Consider the following 20,021-nt stretch of genomic DNA (forward strand, 5'->3'; position numbering starts at 1 on the left):
GCTATGTTAGGGGGATATCTGTGTGTGCAGGTGACTATTACTGTGCATAATTATTAGGCAACTTAACAAAAAACAAATATATACCCATTTCAATTATTTATTATTACCAGTGAAACCAATATAACATCTCAACATTCACAAATATACATTTCTGACATTCAAAAACAAAACAAAAACAAATCAGTGACCAATATAGCCACCTTTCTTTGCAAGGACACTCAAAAGCCTGCCATCCATGGATTCTGTCAGTGTTTTGATCTGTTCACCATCAACATTGCGTGCAGCAGCAACCACAGCCTCCCAGACACTGTTCAGAGAGGTGTACTGTTTTCCCTCCTTGTAAATCTCACATTTGATGATGGACCACAGGTTCTCAATGGGGTTCAGATCAGGTGAACAAGGAGGCCATGTCATTAGATTTCCTTCTTTTATACCCTTTCTTGCCAGCCACGCTCTGGAGTACTTGGAGGCGTGTGATGGAGCATTGTCCTGCATGAAAATCATGTTTTTCTTGAAGGATGCAGACTTCTTCCTGTACCACTGCTTGAAGAAGGTGTCTTCCAGGAACTGGCAGTAGGACTGGGAGTTGAGCTTGACTCCATCCTCAACCCGAAAAGGCCCCACAAGCTCATCTTTGATGATACCAGCCCAAACCAGTACTCCACCTCCACCTTGCTGGCGTCTGAGTCGGACTGGAGCTCTCTGCCCTTTACCAATCCAGCCACGGGCCCATCCATCTGGCCCATCAAGACTCACTCTACATTTCATCAGTCCATAAAACCTTATAAAAATCAGTCTTGAGATATTTCTTGGCCCAGTCTTGACGTTTCAGCTTGTGTGTCTTGTTCAGTGGTGGTCGTCTTTCAGCCTTTCTTACCTTGGCCATGTCTCTGAGTATTGCACACCTTGTGCTTTTGGGCACTCCAGTGATGTTGCAGCTCTGAAATATGGCCAAACTGGTGGCAAGTGGCATCGTGGCAGCTGCACGCTTGACTTTTCTCAGTTCATGGGCAGTTATTTTGCGCCTTGGTTTTTCCACACGCTTCTTGCGACCCTGTTGACTATTTTGAATGAAACGCTTGATTGTTCGATGATCACGCTTCAGAAGCTTTGCAATTTTAAGAGTGCTGCATCCCTCTGCAAGATATCTCACTATTTTTGACTTTTCTGAGCCTGTCAAGTCCTTCTTTTGACCCATTTTGCCAAAGGAAAGGAAGTTGCCTAATAATTATGCACACCTGATATAGGGTGTTGATGTCATTAGACCACACCCCTTCTCATTACAGAGATGCACATCACCTAATATGCTTAATTGGTAGTAGGCTTTCGAGCCTATACAGCTTGGAGTAAGACAACATGCATAGAGAGGATGATGTGGTCAAAATACTCATTTGCCTAATAATTCTGCACTCCCTGTACAGTAAGAGAATGTGATACAGTCCAGTGGAATCGGTATAAAAATAAACATTATGAGCCACACAGACGGATTTATAATGAATACGAAAATCTTGTGTGCATTTAACATATAGACAAATTAAAGCAAGATAAATGTTGCAGTTTTTGTTTTATCAGCATTGAAGTCAAATCAACATTATTCGGCAAGATTAGCCATAAAAGATCAAAAAGTATATATTTAAAAATAGTGTATGGATACAAAGCCTGATTTACAATCTCTCACACACTATCATTGGACAATTACATATAACTGGATCTCATATAATCCATTCCTAATAAAAGTAACAATGTCTTAAGTGCAACAAAAAAACAACAACATTTTTATCACTAACATCAGTAATCCAGCATAAATCACAAAAAAACAGTCGATAAAATCAGATCCCGTTCATTTAAAAACAATAATTAAAATACATAAAGGCAAAAATATGATTAAAAAACTAAGAAAATCCACTCAAATTATCCACTTAAAGCACGGCATTGCTAGTTTTTATACAACTAGTAATAAAAAAGGCAATAGACAGACAAATGTGGGTAGGGGGTAGTTATGGTAAACAAAGATATACGATTTTAAAGAACCTCATGTTTTGCTACCATAAAACTGGAACCAGGAAGCGCCTCCGAAGTTAAGAAACATATGACAAAAAAGTAAAATGAATAAATAACTGCACAGAACAATTATCCACGGACAGGGAGGGGAGAAGTAAAAAATAGTCAACAAACGAACGACCAATTCCCATCTCCACTGAGCAAACTACTGAGGTATGTTAGCACTGTTGAAACTGAACATCAACATGTATAGATGCTTTTCCCTTGAATACTTAGTTAGTGTTACATGTGGCACTATTTTATTTAGCTCAATGTTCTATCTCTTTATTCTGCGGTGACAGAAATGATCCACTTTATTTTCAGTCCGTATCTAGCTATACATTGCAGTGCCGATATTAGTTTGCTGTATGGGGCTATTTGACAATGATCAAATAATAGAGAGAGAGGCAATTGGATACACACTTATGAACTGACTGGCAGAATCATCTGGATACATATTAAAGTACATGCAATTGACCTCACTACTCGAGAGGTGAACAGTACCAGTTTGCACATGAGAACAACTTAACCAAGTACAGCACTCACACAATGACAAAAGAGTGCAGTCTCCTATAAGCATGGTAACTAATGTGCTTAGTACATAATCAAAGAGCCCACACCACACAGCCATGGAGAAGCTGTTTACCGATGTTTCTTGTCAGCAGACCCCCTAACCTAGAGGGGGCAGGAAGCTCCCAGATGTTTCTTTGCAAACCATTGAGACTCCGCCATTTTAGGCATGATTCAAGGCCCTGCTGCTTAATGGGCACGATGCAAGATGCCTCTCTGTAGATACCAAAGAGTTACTTTGATCACTCTCATCTTCAAAACATAGATGTCCACATTTGGAAAGGGATCAGGGACATATCCCAGAATTAGGGTGCAGTTTCTCACTTCATCACAACTTTTTCCCCCTTCGGTTGGTCTACATAGACATTTCGTGACCCATCTTATTAATGGCCTAGTGGCAGCACTCTAAATGTGTGCAAGCTTTCAAGTGCCATTATTCAACATGTTCCTCTAGAGCATCTGTTACATGGTTATGCTTCAGCTATAAGACCCTTTGCTAATTTGCCAGAGTTATACCCTTGTGCAGATAAGTGAATTCCTTCATTGAAATGACGCCTGCTTCTAGAGCTGGTTCATGTTGGTTGCTACAGAAATGAGCCTTACTCACTTTCTGCATTTTATAAATACAGCCATTGTCCAAAGGTGCTGCAAGATTGTCACATCTGAGGTCACAGTTGCCTTGCTGTGCCCTTATATATTGAAAATGTGCTGCAGCTCTTTGATTCTCAACCGCTCTCAACAAAGTTCAGTATAGGCAAACGATAAAAAGCATTTGCCAGGGCAGATTCACAAATGAGTGCTTGGGTGAGTTGAAGGGCATTCCAAGGAGGTTCTACTTTCAGATGTAGATGAACACCTGCACACCTGCATGCTTTATTACATTCATATTGTGTATATTGAGAGGAGGCTCTTCCACTTGGAAATATATTTTCTATTCGATGACACCGAAAAGCTCATTCACATTAGTGTCACAATCTATTAATTAGAATTTCTTTGACTTTGTGAAATTACATAAAGAAGAGTCATTAGTGGGTAGAGCGCAGCATGCACTGCGATTGCCATGGTGGAAATGGCACGATTTAGCATTTTTTAGACACAGATTCTGACCACTTCTAAGGCTTCAGGCCTGCTATCTGGCCTCTTGCCCTATATAATCGACTTAAAGTGTTAATACCCCTGCATCTTAACTACTTATCACAGAAAAGCATATTAAAGCAAGACCCAGCCTCTTGTAAGTTAACTGTAATAGCACAAGAACCAAGCTTAGTTGCATATAGGCTGTGTTGTGCGGTTTTGGATCAAAATTGATTTATTCGCAAAATCCTGAAAGTTGGCTGCGTGGTCTAGCTGTAGTGACAGACAGTTTAATTTACATCTCGACTTCTTTAAAACATTTTTTACTTGATGTGAATTATTACTTCACTCGCAGTGAAAGTGAATGTTATATGAATAATTACATTTTAAGTGTTATTTTTCATAGAAAGCAAGAATCTAAACTCAAAAGTGTGGTTTGATTTTTTTATTAAGGACTAGCAAGCATCATTTTCAGTATGTTGTACAATCGGGAGATCATTCTTGTGAACAATTAACTTTTCTGAGTTTGAGGTTTTGCTGATATAACTGGCCCTGTTGTAAGTTAACAAACACAGTCTAACAAAGGGTCATCTGGAGGGTAGAACTTTAAGAATTAATTATTCTTTTGGTGACTGATGTGAATGGTCCTTTTTTGGTCGGTTTGATAAATGTGGAATCCCAGGCCTTGTGGCCATAGAGATATGCAGAAGGGCCTGCCTGTTTTTCCCAAATGCACAAGTGTTGCTGTTAGCACATTTTGAAGAAGGTATTTGATTTCTGTTATGTTCAATTAAGGTATTTTTTTATAAAGGAAATCCTGTAGCATTTGTAATGGTTCCTTGAAGTATTTGTAGTTTATAGCCTGGAAACAAATCCCTCAGGACTTGTCCGTCGTATTGATGGGGTTTTGCAGGCTGAGCGATTGGTCTGAGACTGGGAAGGATATTTTATTGGCTGTTGTGCCAGTGGTAAGGTAGTGAATGACTTTACCTTCACATATCACAGTAAGAAATCTTTATATCAACTTGTCCAGGAGGATGCCTATTTGGAGTTACTGACCGCTTCCACTGTACCACAAAATTAAAAAATAGAGCATTCTGGCCGAGAATGCTTTTTTCCCCATCTGTACCCTGGATTCCACGGGACCAGTCCCATAGTACCAAGCAATCTGATTGGTTTGCAGCAACATCAACATAAATGTTTCAGCTGCAATTTTAAAACATGGGGACTCGGTCCCCAGAAACTGAGTAAAAAAAAATGTACAAGTGAGTACTGTACAGGTCCTCTGACTCCCTGGCTATTGCTGAAGGGCTCTACTCTCTGGGACCAAAATAAAAAAAAATCTGTGCTGTGGGTCCCGCAATATTCCTAGTGAGGACCCACCCATGATGTCTTGCGGGACCATGCAAGGTAGCTCTGTCACTTGTACAATACTACTGCAGAACCGCAAGCCAAAGGCAAATCTGGGGTTGATGTCTGTAGTGGGGGTTGCTTAACTGACGGGCACTAGGTGTCAAAGAGGGACTCATCTAAACAAAATCGCAAAAAACAAAGGTTAAAGTGATGTTATAGTTAGGTAAGGTACTAAGACTCATGACATGTTAAAGGACATCATTGATGACATCACTAATGAGATCTCAAATGGTACAATTAATATTACCTGATTTTTTTTTTTGGGAGGACTCATTCCAAAATTCAGTCTATCATTTAAGTGTGGTAGATGAATTTAAAGGGTCATCAAAGAATATGACATATGGATAGTGTTTATATATTGTAAAAAGTACCCCCTGCCTTACATCAAAAGGCTATTCAGGTCACTGAGGAGTTCTGTGATCACACAAGGAAACAAGGCAGAAGGCTGAGTCCTTGCAAAGTTGACTTGAATGTACTTTTAACATATGACAGAGATTAGTTTATTCCTTATAATATATGTTAACACTGTCACCCTGTTCACAAATGTTAGACCTGGCATTCTTGGTGTGTTTTCTCCTATATTTTCACCTCTGCTTCCTGTATTTTTGACTGTGTGCTAGACTTTGTTTTTGCTGGTTTTGGTACTCTGGGCACTTTACCACTGCTGACTAGTGCTAAAGTGCAAGTGCTCTCTGTTTAAATTGTATCGGTGATTGACTTTTGCATGATTGGCATATTTGGATTGCTAGTAAGTCCCTAGTAAAGTGCACAAGAGGTGCACAGGGCCTGTAAACCAAATACTATTAGTGGGCTTGCAGCAATGATTGTGTCACCCACATGAGTAGTCCTGTAAACATAGCTCAGACCTGCCACTGCAGTGTCTGTGTGTGCGGTTTTAAACTGCTAGTTCGACCTGGCAAGTGTACCCACTTGCCAGGACCAAACCTTCCCTTTTTGTACATGTAAGACACCCCTAAGATAGGCCCTAGGTAGCCTCATGGCCAGGGTGCTGTGTATTTAAAAGGGAGGACATGTATTTGTGTATTGTACATGTCCTTATAGTGAAATTATGCCAAATTCGGTTTTCACTATTGCAAGGCCTGTCCCTCCCATGAGTTAACACAGGGACTGCCTTTAAATATCTTTTAAATCCAGCTTCCCATTGGGAGCAGATAGAGATGTGGGGATTGTGGTCTCTGAACTCCCAATTTAAAAATACATCTTTTAGTAAATGTGATTTTTAAATAGTCAGTTTGAAAATGCCACTTTTAAAAAGTGGGCATGTTGTTGCTAACCATTCTGTGCCTCAGCCTGATTGTGGAATACATGTCTGGGTCATACTGACAGTTGGGATGTCTGTGAATTTCTTCTAGACAGTGACACAAAGGGACCTCGGGAGTGTCCTGCATATCCTGATGAGTCTCCTGGGCTAGAGTAGGGAGGGAGGAGTTGACACCTGTACCTGAAAGGGCTGTGCCTGTCCTCACACAATGCAGTCTCTGACCCCCTGGTATGTGCCTGGGGCCAGGTCTGGGCAAGGCAATATCTTGTAAACAACAGAGACTTTTCTTTGAAGTTTGTCTAATTTAAAGGCAGAAATGGGTATAAGTATTGGACCAAACACCCAGACTTTTATAACACTTCTGGATCAAGAGGAACCTCTGTCAAGGAGAAGAACTGGAGGAGGAGTACTGCCCCTTTGCTGTGTGTGCTTTGCTGGCTTGGCCTGCAGTTGCTGCTTCTGCTTTAGAGAGGACCAAGACTGGACTTTGCTTTGAATCGTGCTTGTGAAGTTTCTCCAAAGGGTTGAACTGAGCTTGCCTCCTGTTAGAAGTCTCAGGGATAGCAAAAACTTCACCTACTATCCTCTGAGTTCACTTGCTGTGGACCTTAACTTGCCAGGTGGTACCTATTCCAGTTTCTGGGTCCTTGGGAGTGAAAGCTGCTTGAAAATCAAGAAAAAACAAGTGCACCGACTGCCGGACCCTGAAACGCCGCCTGCAACAGAAGCCATGGCCTCGATAGAGTGCGACAACCCCTACTGAGATCGCAGGCCTGATGCTGCCGCAGCCCTGTTGACATCCTGTGACTCTGTGAGTCCCAAGTGTCCTGTCACCGACATCCGTGACACCCAACTCCGACGCGGCAGCTGCAACATCGTGGAGTGACTGTGACCCCATGATGTCACCCCACCGCGCCTTGACCCGCTGGACATCAACCCCCCGGAGCATAAGGAACCAACCTTTCGCATTGCCACTGCGTCATCTCCACTGCTCCACAGTAAGGACCCAATGCTTCACACTGACACCTCTGCTCCACGGCACCAGAACTGACTCCGCACCGGATCCATGGACACCACGCTTCCCCGACTCCATGCACCGGCTTCTTTCCTCAGTTTCAAAAGGTACTGTACCTGGGGGGGTACGTGGAACTGAGTGACTGGTGCAATAGGCGTCAGATTGTTGGAAACGGCTCCGTCACTACGCAGTGATAACACCAAATTGAAGCATTTGGGTTTCTAAGTGCTAAATTCAAGTTTAATGTTTGAAACTTCATACCTTTGCTTGTGTATGTTGGATGTTTGTTGTTTTGGTCTTGTTTTAATCAGATAAATATTGGCTATGTTTCTAAACTGGTGTTGAGTCCTTTTGTGGTGTTTTCACTGTTTTAATATGTGTGATTGTGCAAATACTTTACACATTACCTTTAAGATAAACCTGACTTCTTGTGCCAAACTACTAAGGGGTTATTCTAGGTCTGTGCCTACCTAACCCTTACTAGAGTGAGGGTCCCTTCTTGGACAGAGTGCAAATTGACCCCATTTCTAAAAACAAAAAGCTTAAGTCCTTGGAGCCAGATTTACTAAAGTTTTACATAACCCAGCAGGTGGACTTGGTGTGTTGTGTTGCGTGAAATGAGAAAGCAGAAATGTGCCATATCTGCTAAGATATGGTGCACATGGGCTCCCTCCTTGCATTGGTTCACTGTGTGCTGCCTAGCACTAATGCAAGCTCCCTTCCATCATTGTACGACGGTGCCTTAGTTTCCGGCAGGATTGCTTTGGTACAGAAAGATCCCTTCCTGTACTCAAATTAATCTGAAGACTAAAGTTCCTCTTTCTAAGTGTGATGCAGAATGCAACACACATAGAAACAGGAAATAATGAGGAGAAATAAACATATTCCTCCTTATTATGGCATCCTCGGAAGGCACAGCAGTTTGGCACTGGATACTGGTTTTAGTTAACCTGGGATTGCATCAAAATCTATAAGAGAATGTACATCAATGCCCATGCAGCAACCATGGAACACCTACCGCAACGAAACGCAAAGCTACGCAGAAGAAAAGGAAGAATAAAAATGTAATCCTTAGTGCAATATTAGACTCAAATTATTAATGTAAGTTAGACGAGAAAAGGTGTAGCTCAGAAGGAGTAGAAATATGCAGAGCGATTGTTGTTTGTAATGAAGTATTGCTTACTAAAAATAAGCATGTGGGTAGGGAGATAAGAGATGTGAACCCCTGAACAAGATATATATTTTTTGTGTGAAATTATGTACTAGATAAAACCTTTTTTTAACTATGAGTGGATTTTAAAAGCAAATGGATTTCTTTTTACTAGCAAATAACAGTTCATTGCGTCACTGTTTTCCTTTGTTTTGACGGCTCTGTAAACAGTTGTGAAGTGTATCTCTCATTAAGCAGCATCACAAAACGAAATAAAATGATGGACGGAGTGTTGAAACTTTTCAAACACTCACCCCAGTCACAGATCTGTGTGTAATCCATTGTTATTTTGCTTGCCACGTCACCCCAGTTTGGACCCAGCCATATGCAAATCAGTCTTGACCCTGATCCCCATGGGAACAGTGCAGCCCGAACTGCTAGGCCAGGTCCTCCCTGGACAGGAAAAAAGCATCCTGGGACCGGTTTCAGGGTATCACCCTTCATCAGCCAGGCTAGCTTGAATCCAGTGGTGCAGCGAGCAAGGGACGCACGTCTGGCCATACCCCTGCCACTTAGGGTGCACAAAGCAACATCACAAAATAAAATAAAATGTGTGTCTCCCATTGTCATTCTGGACCTGCAACAATGAACTTCCCGATTTTGAGAAGATGCCTGCACTAACTGGGAGGCACAAATTGCAGGAATCATATGGAAATAAATGGCATTAGGAACCATTGTTATTACCAAAGAAAGGCGCACATATGCGGCATCTAGGTGTGGTATTTTGTTTAGGATGGGAGTCTTTTAGAAGCTTTGAAAGTTGAAAACAGGCTAACAGTATACTAGTAAAGACTACATTAATGTTAAGTCGGTATGATTTGATTGTGACAGCATTTCACGTGTACTCATTGCGCACCCCCTGTGCTACACACTTTTTTAAAGCTTCATTCCTAATTGTAGCTCATTTTCCTATTTTTCAGAAGCATCAGTATGTGTCCACTCCTCTTGAATATAAAAATTCAGTTTGCAGCTAACTATTCCCAAAGCCCCTGAAGTAAAACGCTATGTGAAATAAGCTTCTGTCTTGAGTGTTTGTTTTAGATCCATGGAGGCAAACGCTGAGTGTAAGAACAATAATTTCAACCCTGTGCACAGCCATGTTGACAATTCTTGCAATGGGAATTTTGTGACACATTATTATTATTTTCTTTTATGCTTATGTATAATTTATTGGATTTCTATCTAAGAAATGTTGACCACATTTAATTATAAAAAGCAATAAAAAGTTACACTGTACAATCCTGCTTGATATTCTTTAACCTAAAGTATCTTAGTTTCTCGTTGGCCATGATATATAAATAGCCTCCAGATAAATGCTATTTTTTAACCCTTGGAATCATGGATGCCTATTAACAAAATGCCTGGGGTAGCAGAAGTACACAAAGAAGTGATGGATAGAATGCTTGAATTAATCTCTGCCTCTGCTAAGTACTTGGGCTGGTCCCATTCTATGAAATTCTGCTACTGGCCCCAGCAGTGAAGGTTGAGGCTTTACTCCTGATTTCTGGCAGTCTGACCTACTGTGGATCCTGAGCAACTCGGCCAAGTACCCTTTCAGCACTGACTCTCTGTGGTAGTCAGTCCAAGGGTCGAGCTGTCCAGGGCTTTTAAGTGAGGAGGTAAACACAGGGCACCGAGCATAGGTTCACAACTCAAAATATATTCAGCAGTCGTAGCAGCAATAAATGATTGTCCAGACAAATATTTGCTTTTATTTAAAAAAAGGAGTATTTCTACACAAATACAATGTAAAACGTGGCAGTCACAAACACTGCACACAGTCTCCTGAGGTCAGGTTCTAATGTTTTATCAGGCGGGTCCCCGAGTCCCGCTCCCCTCTTGCTAGCGGAAGTGGTTATTTCCCGTTTACTATAGGTGACGTTAAGGTTAAGCTCCACTAGTAGTCAGAGTCTCTTTACTACAGTCAAAAGTGTTCACCCGTTGAAGTGCTATGTGCCAGGCTGTTTGGCCTGGAAATCAGTCTTACCTGCACCAGCATGATCTGAATGACTGGAGTCTCTGAATGCACCCCGTTCTCAGGTGTGGAAGCTGCAACAGTTGTACCCGGTAAGCTCTTCACATGTGACATGGGAGGGTGTCCTTCAGTGGCTTTGACACTGACCTGCACAGGGACCTCAATGGTCCTCCAATGCTGGTAAGGTTCTTTAAATCTTTTGCATAGGTAGTTGGGCCAGAGGGGTTACACTCCTGATGCTGGTCCTCATTTGGAGTTTGGGATCACTCAGATCACTTCTCCCCTCACAACAATGGTCTTGACCAGGCCATGCTCCTTGCCTTGTCCTGGTAGCCCCTCCATGGCATATGGGGGTCCCCGTCCTCACTTTGTACACAGGTTAGAGCCCAATCAACCCAGCAGTAATCATCACGGCCGCCTCACCTGCCGTACGTGGTTGCTGACTTCACTCAGCAGGGCCCGACTGGTTCAACACTGATCTTTCCGGCAGATCCCAACTGGAATATTGGGTCACTGACTCCACCCCTGCACATGGACAATGATTGACTGGTGCAGCAAAGTTCACAGCTCGCTTCCTCTGGCATTCGAGGCTCACCAATTTTCCCTGCACACAGGCAATGATCTGATCGGTGCAGCAGCCTTCCTCCTTACATCTCACTTCGGAGATCCTAATGACAGGATCGCCCACCGGACCCCACTCCCTCCAGCGCTCTCCACTTCCTCACATGGCACACTGGTCTTGGCAATCACAGGCACTGGTGCTCCAGGCTCCACGGGCTGGTGGTCTTGGATTCCCTGGGTGTGATGTCTCCTTACCAAGCTGAGAGACTGACAGACCTTGGCCCCCAGTACTGTTCATAGGCAGACGTCTTGCAGAGGTTCTCCTCCTTGCACAGCTAGATTGGATACTTGACAGTTGACAGTTTTGGGGGACTGAAGCTCTCCTTGTTATATTCCAGTTCAGGACACCAAATGTAATTTAGTGTCTCACCCTTTGAAGTTTATGTTGGAGGTCTGCATCCTCAAAAGGTCATCCCAGAGCCTCAGCCCTACTTATAAGCCCCAACTCCTTCCTAAGATGTGCCCAGGCCCCTTCCCCGTGACCTCTCTGTAAATCAGAGGACCATTTGAAATACACTGTAAAGGTGAGACCTGGCTCTCCCTTCCTCTAGTGTGTCCCACTCAGTTCACAGGAATGCAGCAATCCACTTATCTGTCTGGGAGGATTCCTCTATCTCTTTGTTCTCCTGCTGTCAGCCCTGGGTCTTCCTTAATGGAAACCAGAATCTTCCATGTACGATGAATGTGTGCCTGTGCACAATTCACTGGCACACACACATCAAACACGTGCTTATACCATGCATGCCATCTTCCATATATTGTATCTTTCCCAGGCATGCATGCATCCAGCGCATGTATATAACATACACGTACTGCACAGCGCTACATCTTCCATGTATTGTACCATTCACAGGCACACATACATCAGCACATGTATATAACACACGTGCACTCACAGCACTATACACCAATTCAATGTAGGCAAAGGGTATGTTGAGCACAAAGCCACGGAAATTTAAATGAGTGAGCCTGAGGTCCTCACTTTAGTGACATAGCAAATAAGAACTGTTCACTCCAACTAATAACCACATGGTATGTTGCAACCACCTTGTTCATGCAGCTTAACTCCTGGCAAAGGCAGTAGCCTTTCACCAATATAAGGTTAGCACTTTGGGAGCTCCTCCTGGTCCAAAATTACTGCAGTCCATGAGACAGGCTTATGTCATGGCTGACGTGTATGATCCATGCTCATTGATAAGACAAGCACAACACTCTAACATTACCAGGACATGGCAGTCCCCATGACATATAAAATAATCACCTAGAAAATCAGTGGGATGCACTCCATGACTAAGAGGTACAAAGTCCTTTCGTATCTACAGCCGAGGGGGGTCCAGATCGCACTCTTCCAAGAAACACACTTTACCGCTAAGGAGGGCTTGGCGCTGCCGCATAGGTGGAGGGGCCAACTTTGTTACACAACCTACTTGGCTTATGCATGCAGGGAACTCATCTGGATACGAGCAGGTGTCCCCTTTCAACACACCAGGCACGTAGTCAACCCCGACAGCCGCTATGTGCTTGTCATATGGAGGTTTGATGGCCGTGATATTGTCCTGGGCAATATATACAGACCCAACTTGGACCAAGCAACCTTTTTTGCTGAACTTTCTCGCAAATTTGCCCCACATTTAATATGATCGGGTCTCCTGGGGGGTGATTATAACTGTGTCTCTGAACTGGACATGGTCCGATCCCATCCCCCTCTTTGCGATGCACCATCCGCATGGGTGGCTAGGGTATTTGTGAATTGGCAGGCAGAATGGGGGCTGGTCAACTCCTGGATGCTTCATCACCCCCATGTCCAGGATTACTCTTTCTTCAACAACCTTCAGGATCTCCATGTGCAGCTTGATACCTTTCTGTGTTCGCCTGATGTCCATGGACTGGCTCATACCGCCGAATACTTATCAGCACCCTAGGATCCCAACCTGGAGGTTGCTCCCGGAGTCCCTGGAGGACTAGGTTTTTCAGGACAAGATCAGGCAGAATCATGCCAACTATTTCGAAGACAACCCAGTAACAGTGGAGTTCCCCTTAACAGAATGTGGCCCACTTAGGTTGGTGCTCAGAGGGAGGTGTATCTCTGAGATGGTGGGATTCCGAGAGACCTTGCTGCAGGAGATGGCAACTTCAGAAGATACAATGAGATCTTAATACCAGGGCCGTCCAGGCCACCCGGAACTGCAACCAGCCCTTCTTGCAGCCAAAGAACCAGTGACTGAAAAAGTGGAGAGGCTGCATTGCTTCAACTACCACAACTACATGGGCAAGCTCACGCACAGAGGGACCTGGCCAGCCCCCTTCTGGTGTGGATCGTGACCCTAAGGAAGCGTAGGTCGGTAATAGTGGGACTGGCTACAGACAACAACCATAGTGTGTAGCGACAGGAAGACATCAACCATGAATTCCACCACTATTACTCTCACTTATATAGTAGAGGTGGCGAGCCCTTGGTGGAGCAGGTAGCCACGTTTCTGGCCCCACTGCACCTGCCGGTACTTTCACAAGCAAGTGTGGAGGCCCTTGGGGGAATGATCACTCTACAGGACAGGAGGTTAAAGCGGCTATAAAAACCCTGGCCTGGGAAAAACACCTAGGACAGACGGTCTGCCTGTGGAGTTTTACAACAAATATATTGGGATTCTGGCACCTAAATGAGTGGAAATGTACAACACAGCTAAAACCACTGACCTCCTTCCAGGGTCAACCTGCGAGGCCCTGATAGTACTGTATTGAAGCCCAGGAAAGAGTCCCACGATAAACACGCTTATCAGCCGTTATCAATGCTCAATACGGATTATAAACTATTAAGCTGCATACTGGCCATGCACCTTCTATCCCATATGTCGACAGTAGTCTATAAAGATCAGATGAGTTTCATACCCAGACGCAACACAGCTCATAATATCTGTGAATTATGCGCCATAATGGGGGACAGCGTTGACGACAGGACGAGGGCGATGGTGATGGCCGTGGACATTGATAAGGCCTCTGATAGCCTTGAGTGGCACTTATTTTACAAACAAGGTCATGGAGCGGATGGGGCTAGGTCGAGACTTCATAGCATGGACCCAACTCCTTTACAAGGACCCGATGGCTAGAGTCAGCACTGGCCGTTCAAGTGGAGAGGGGGACCAGACAAGGTTGCCCACTCTCCCCTCTGCTATTCATTTTAGCAATAGAACCCTTGGCATGTTATGCTCGAACGGGGACTGCATATTGGGCCTGGAGACAGAGGGACAGACACACTATATTGCAGTATACGCGGACTACCTCTGCCTCTTTCTCCATGATGGCCACGAAGAACTGAGGGAAGCCCACACCATGCTGGATGAATTTGGATCCCTTTCTGGACTCATGGTCAACTGGCGTAAATCCTGCTTGTTTCCTTTCCATGCCCTAACCCAAACCCTGGAGGCCTTGGGAACATTGGTATGGGCACCCAACTCTTTTCAATTTTCAGGGGTCTACATATACTGTGACTCTGCAGCTATATTGTAGGGAAGTGTGGGCAGGGCTACTAGGGCCCTTAGAACTAGCATCTTCTTTTGGGAGACACTTCTGCTATCAATAGCTGGCAGAGTAGCCTTATTGAAAATGGTGGCCTTGATCTGCCTGCTATATTTTTTCATAATGCTCCCCCTCTGGATCCCTAGTTCCAATTTTTGCGACATTGACAAAAAAGTGTTGAGTTTCATTAGGGACGCAGGGAGAAGGAGGGTGGCATTGGCCACATTACAGCACCTAACGACTGAGGGGGGCTTGGCATTCCTTGACTTTGCGTGTTATTACTTAGCCGCTCAAATGCAGTGGCTCGCGCAATGGATGACAAGCAGATTGACACTGGGCAGGGAGATACCCCTACATGCACTGGGCCTAGCTAGGATGACCAGGGCACTGTTAAGACTCCAAACCCCTGCTGCAGATGAGGTGGACAAATTCCAAGTATTACAGCACTGCTGGGTGCAAGGCCTCCACAGGGTGCTTATTCAACACCCATACTCTCAATCAGGAATTAGTAAAGCACACTACTCACCCGTGAGGGTCTCAAGGTGCTGAGGAGGGAAGGGGGGAGAAGGGGGGAGGTGCTGCTACTGCTCGAACAGCCAGGTCTTGAGAAGTTTGCTGAAAGTAAGGAGGTCTTTTGTCTAGCGCAGGTGGGTGGGAAGAGTGTTCCATGTTTTTGGTGGTGAGGTGCGAGAATGATCTACAGCCGGTTGTAGTTCTGCGGATGTGTGGGAGGGTTGCGAGGGCCATGTCAGCGGAGCGGAGATGCCGGGTCGGGGTGCAGATCGAGAGTCGTCTGTTGAGGTATTCTGGTCCGGTGTTGTGCAGGGCTTTGTGAGCGTGGGTGAAGAGTTTGAAGGTGATTCTCTTGTTGACTGGGAGCCAGTGCAGGTTTTTCAGGTGGTCTGTGATGTGGCAGTGGTGGGGGATGTCCAGGATGAGGCGTGATGAGGTGCTTTGGATGCGTTGCAGCCTTTTCTGGAGTTTGGGCGTGTTTTTTGCGTAGAGGGCATTGCTGTAGTCCAGCTTGCTGCTTACGAGGGCTTGGTTGACTGTTCTGATTTCGATGGGTATCCATTTGTAGATCTTTTCAGAGCATGCGGAGGGTGTTGAAGCAGGAAGAGTTGATGGCGTTGACTTGCTGGGTCATGGATAGTGAGGGGTCTGAGATGAATCCAAGGTTGCATGCGTGGTCTGTGGTAGTCAGAGTGGTTCCGAGAGTGGCAGGCCACCAGGAGTCATCCCATGCGGAGGGGGTGGAGCCAAAGATGAGTACTTTCATCCTGTCTCCGGTCATTCCAATAGACTTTCTGAGCGAGATACCTCCCGGCGGGACTTGGGATGGACACTAGCGGGAGCAACCAAAGTGGAAGCCCTCAATGAGGAGGGTACACTTCTCCAGTTTGAGAAGTTTCACGTCAGGTATGACCTACTTCAGTGCCACTTTCTGTTATATGGCTCTTTCACTTTAGCCGTTCACAAACACTGGGGGGCTTGACTGACGGTGCCGAGAGGAGCAGCCTGCTGCCAATATATCCTGACAGCGTTGGGGACATATAAGGTGGTCATTTGCCTCTATAAGTGACTACGGGACGACGTCATGACTCCCCTGAATGCACTGAAAGCCAAATGGGAGGCGGACCTTGATAGAGCTATTGATGACAGAGACTGGGAAAACATTTTATATAACACAACAAAAGCAACTAGGAACAACAGACTCAGGCCCTCATTCTGACCCTGGCGGTTCTCTACCGCCAGGGCCAACGGGGGCGGGAGCACCGCCGACAGGCCGGCGGTGCTCCCTTGGTCATTCTGACCGCGGCGCTTTGGCCGCGGTCAGAACGGGAAAACCGGCGGTCTCCCGCCGGTTTTCCACTGACCTTAGGATTCTGACCCCCCCTACCGCCATCCTGTTCATGGAGGGAAAGCCGCCATGAACAGGATGGCGGTAGGGGGGGTCGTGGGGCCCCTGGGGGCCCCTGCCGTGCCCATGCCAATGGCATGGGCACGGCAGGGGCCCCCGTAAGAGGGCCCCGCAAAGTATTTCAGTGTCTGCCTTGCAGACACTGAAATACGCGACGGGTGCCACTGCACCCGTCGCACCTTCCCACTCCGCCGGCTCGATTACGAGCCGGCATCCTCGTGGGAAGGGAGTTTTTCCCTGGGCTGGCGGGCGGTCTTTTGGAAACCGCCCGCCAGCCCAGGGAAAAACTCATAATACCCTCCGCGGTCTTCAGACCGCGGAGCGGTATAATGGAGGGCGGGATCCTGGCGGGCGGCCTCCGCCGCCCGCCAGGGTCATAATGAGGCCCTCAGTCTTATTATTCTGTATGTCCTTCATAGGGCCTATCTTACACCTAGGAATGTGAATAGATATCACCAACTAGCCCAGGCCAAATGCCCCAGATGTGGTGAGACTGAAGTGGAATTTACCACATGTTTTGGAGTTGCCCTGAACTATCCCCATATTGGGGGGCAAATACAGAGAGGCTGGCTACTACTATACAACGGGAGGTCCCATGTACGGCACAGCACTGCCTCTGGGCTGGTTCCCACACACAGCCAAGAATAAAGTCACTAGCCAGTTTCAAGATCTGGCCTTTATTCCAGGTAAGAGAGAGAAAGCACGAAACTGTAAGAGTCCACGGGGTCCCCGCTTGGACACATGGAAAAGGGAATTAAGCAAGTGGGCGGGCTATGAAGCAGACATGCAAATGATGGAAGGTGAGAGGGGCAGGGATCAATTGAAAAGGCACGAACCTCAGAGGCCCCAGTGGACTCCCTGAAAGACCATGAGGATCCTTCCATGGGCGGTGACTGAGGTATTGCTTCTCCCGACATAATTGTTTTCCCATAATGAGACGATCTCCAGAACCCCAGAAAATGCTATGTGGGAAAAACTCTCCGTTCAAAAAAGGTACCTTACAGTTCAGTGACGGTAGAGCAGACCTACCACACTATACACCTAGGGAGTTAACTGAACTGATAGTTATCTACATAACTCACTCAGAATGTTACAGTTAAATTACTGGAGAGCTTGCAAAAGAATGACTCATACTATGTGCAATAAGAGTGCTATTACCATTAACAGTGTGCATAATCCAGAGCAAAGCATGTATTGCAATTGGATGTTAAAAAAGGCAATAAAGTTTGTTTAAAAAAAAAAGTATGATCTGTGCTCACCCATGACAACAAAAATGAGCATCAGGGATCTGGACACTATTACAGTTGGGGCATCAGGGCAGGGGTGAACATCCATCACCATGTGAGGGACTTTTCTGTCCCAACAAGGCAGAATATAATAGTTAGAAATGTTCATGCCATCATGCTGGCAGATAGAAGCCTCTGCAACAAAGAAGAGTGAGCCATTGTGGAAAAGAGTTCTGCAGAGACTGTGCTTACTGAGTTTCCTGCTAACGGGGGTAAGAAGGCAATTAAGATTGGAGGAAAATGTGTGCCATCAATGAGGGACAGCCAAAGACTGGAGAAAGCCCAGAAGATAGACATCATATTGTGAAAAGAAATAGGCCAAATGAGCTTGTCTGCTGCGTCTCTATTACATGCTCTGCGGAAACTTGTGGTTTTGATGGTTTGTCATAGATGGTGTCATTTCATACAAGCATACTTCAGTGCAAAGAGCACACTTTCCAGAACTTATTATAATTGCTCACATGACTGCAGGATGTTGGAGAGATAACAAGTAGGTTGCTCCTGGTTGTTTCCTCTTGGAGCTGAAGTAGCACTGTGCAGACAGCAAAATCTAGAGCACCAGTAACCACTATAAACTGCCTGTACAGATCTGGGTCTCTGAGAATAGGACCTTGAGTGAAAGCCTTCTCGAGATTGATGTTCTGCTTCTTCAAAGAGACATGTATATGGCTACTCATGTGGCCAAAATTGTTTATGAACTATAAACTAACTATAAAAGTTAGCTGGCCCTCAAAAACTCTGGGTCTCCTTGATGGACTTAAAAGTCACCCAGTCCAAGACAACAAGGACCTTCAGAGGGTCAGTAGATAATGCTTTCTCAGAGAGTTTAGACCCAAAATACTACACTTCTTTTCTCTCAAATTCATACTTGTTCACTTTATAGGATAAGTTGTTTTCCCTGAGAGTATTTCCCTGGTAGGAGCATATATTTGATTACAGGAAAGGAAACCGAGAAGATCAGAATGTCAAGCACATGCAGCTTGCTAAGGACTTCAGACAAGATGCTATCAATGAATGTCTGGAAAACTGTGGAGTATTGGTAAGGCCAAAGGGCATGGTCCAATGGTCATAGCAGCCAAAGGGTGCCAGAAATGCTATCTTTCATCTCATCACCTAACTTTATAAAATATTTAGCATTGTGAATGGACTCAAGGATGTCTTTGAGTGGAACAGTCCTTAATGGTGACCTTATTCATTCTGTATTAATTGATGAAAGGTTTTAGCTCTTTGCACTTCCTTTTGACAAAGAACTAAGGAGCTCCAGCAAGGTTCTTCACCAGACAATCAGACCACTCAGAAGGTTTTCATCCCTATTTTGTTAGAAATTGCTTCTTGGGTTGGGAAAGAAAGTATTTCCTGCCAAATGGATTTATGGCTTCAGGTATTGTTGGGATGGCACAGTCCAAAACCCTCAGTGGAGAGGGATAAGCCAACAAAATGGCAAGGTCTGGAATAAAGTCAGGGCCAATGAAATTGTGTAATTGCTGCAGCCATGGCGATTTTCGCATTGCTATACATTTACCACATTTGCTATATAATCCATAATCTGATGTATAATCTACAGATTTTAACAAAAAAATGTTCCTAGCTCAAACAGTTCAGAATTACTAAAAATGCAGTGACACGTGTTATCACGCAGTGGAAGGCCCTTTGTAAGCTGGAGTGGTCACCTTTCTGTTGCCTATTACTATAGTTGCGTATTAAACTGGTATCGATGAGGTGCAACCAATGCCCATACAGTGTAGATCAATTTAAAAGTAATGAAATTATGAAGTAATACTATTATGAAATGTGCCACATTATGCTGCATAATTTGCATTTTCTTGCCTCATAACTTACTCAACCCTTCCAAATAATTTGAGTCACTCCTGCCGCATAGTTCCAGTTGCTCTGGATATAGTGGAGTGAGACTGTTTTTTTTAAAGTTCTTTTACCACTGGATCCCAAAAGCTCCCACCTGAATAATAATTGTCCCTGCTAAAAGGGGAGGAAAGAGACAAGGCCCTGGTTTCCCAGTTAACATAGGGATTGTCGTTCCAGTCAGGGCACCCCAAGCACAATCCCATTCTTTGGAGACATGTCTTGATTAAAGGCAACCATT

The 20,021-nt window shown here is 44.9% G+C and overlaps 1 protein-coding gene across 29 annotated transcripts in view; it reads left to right on the plus strand.

Moving 5' to 3' along the window:
• Positions 1-20,021, plus strand: part of CTNND2 (catenin delta 2) — a 3,139,673-nt gene that overhangs the window by 2,048,240 nt on the left and 1,071,412 nt on the right. The window lies entirely within an intron of this gene.

Source organism: Pleurodeles waltl, chromosome 2_2 (genome assembly GCF_031143425.1).
Source record: "Pleurodeles waltl isolate 20211129_DDA chromosome 2_2, aPleWal1.hap1.20221129, whole genome shotgun sequence".
Lineage (NCBI taxonomy): Eukaryota > Metazoa > Chordata > Amphibia > Caudata > Salamandridae > Pleurodeles > Pleurodeles waltl.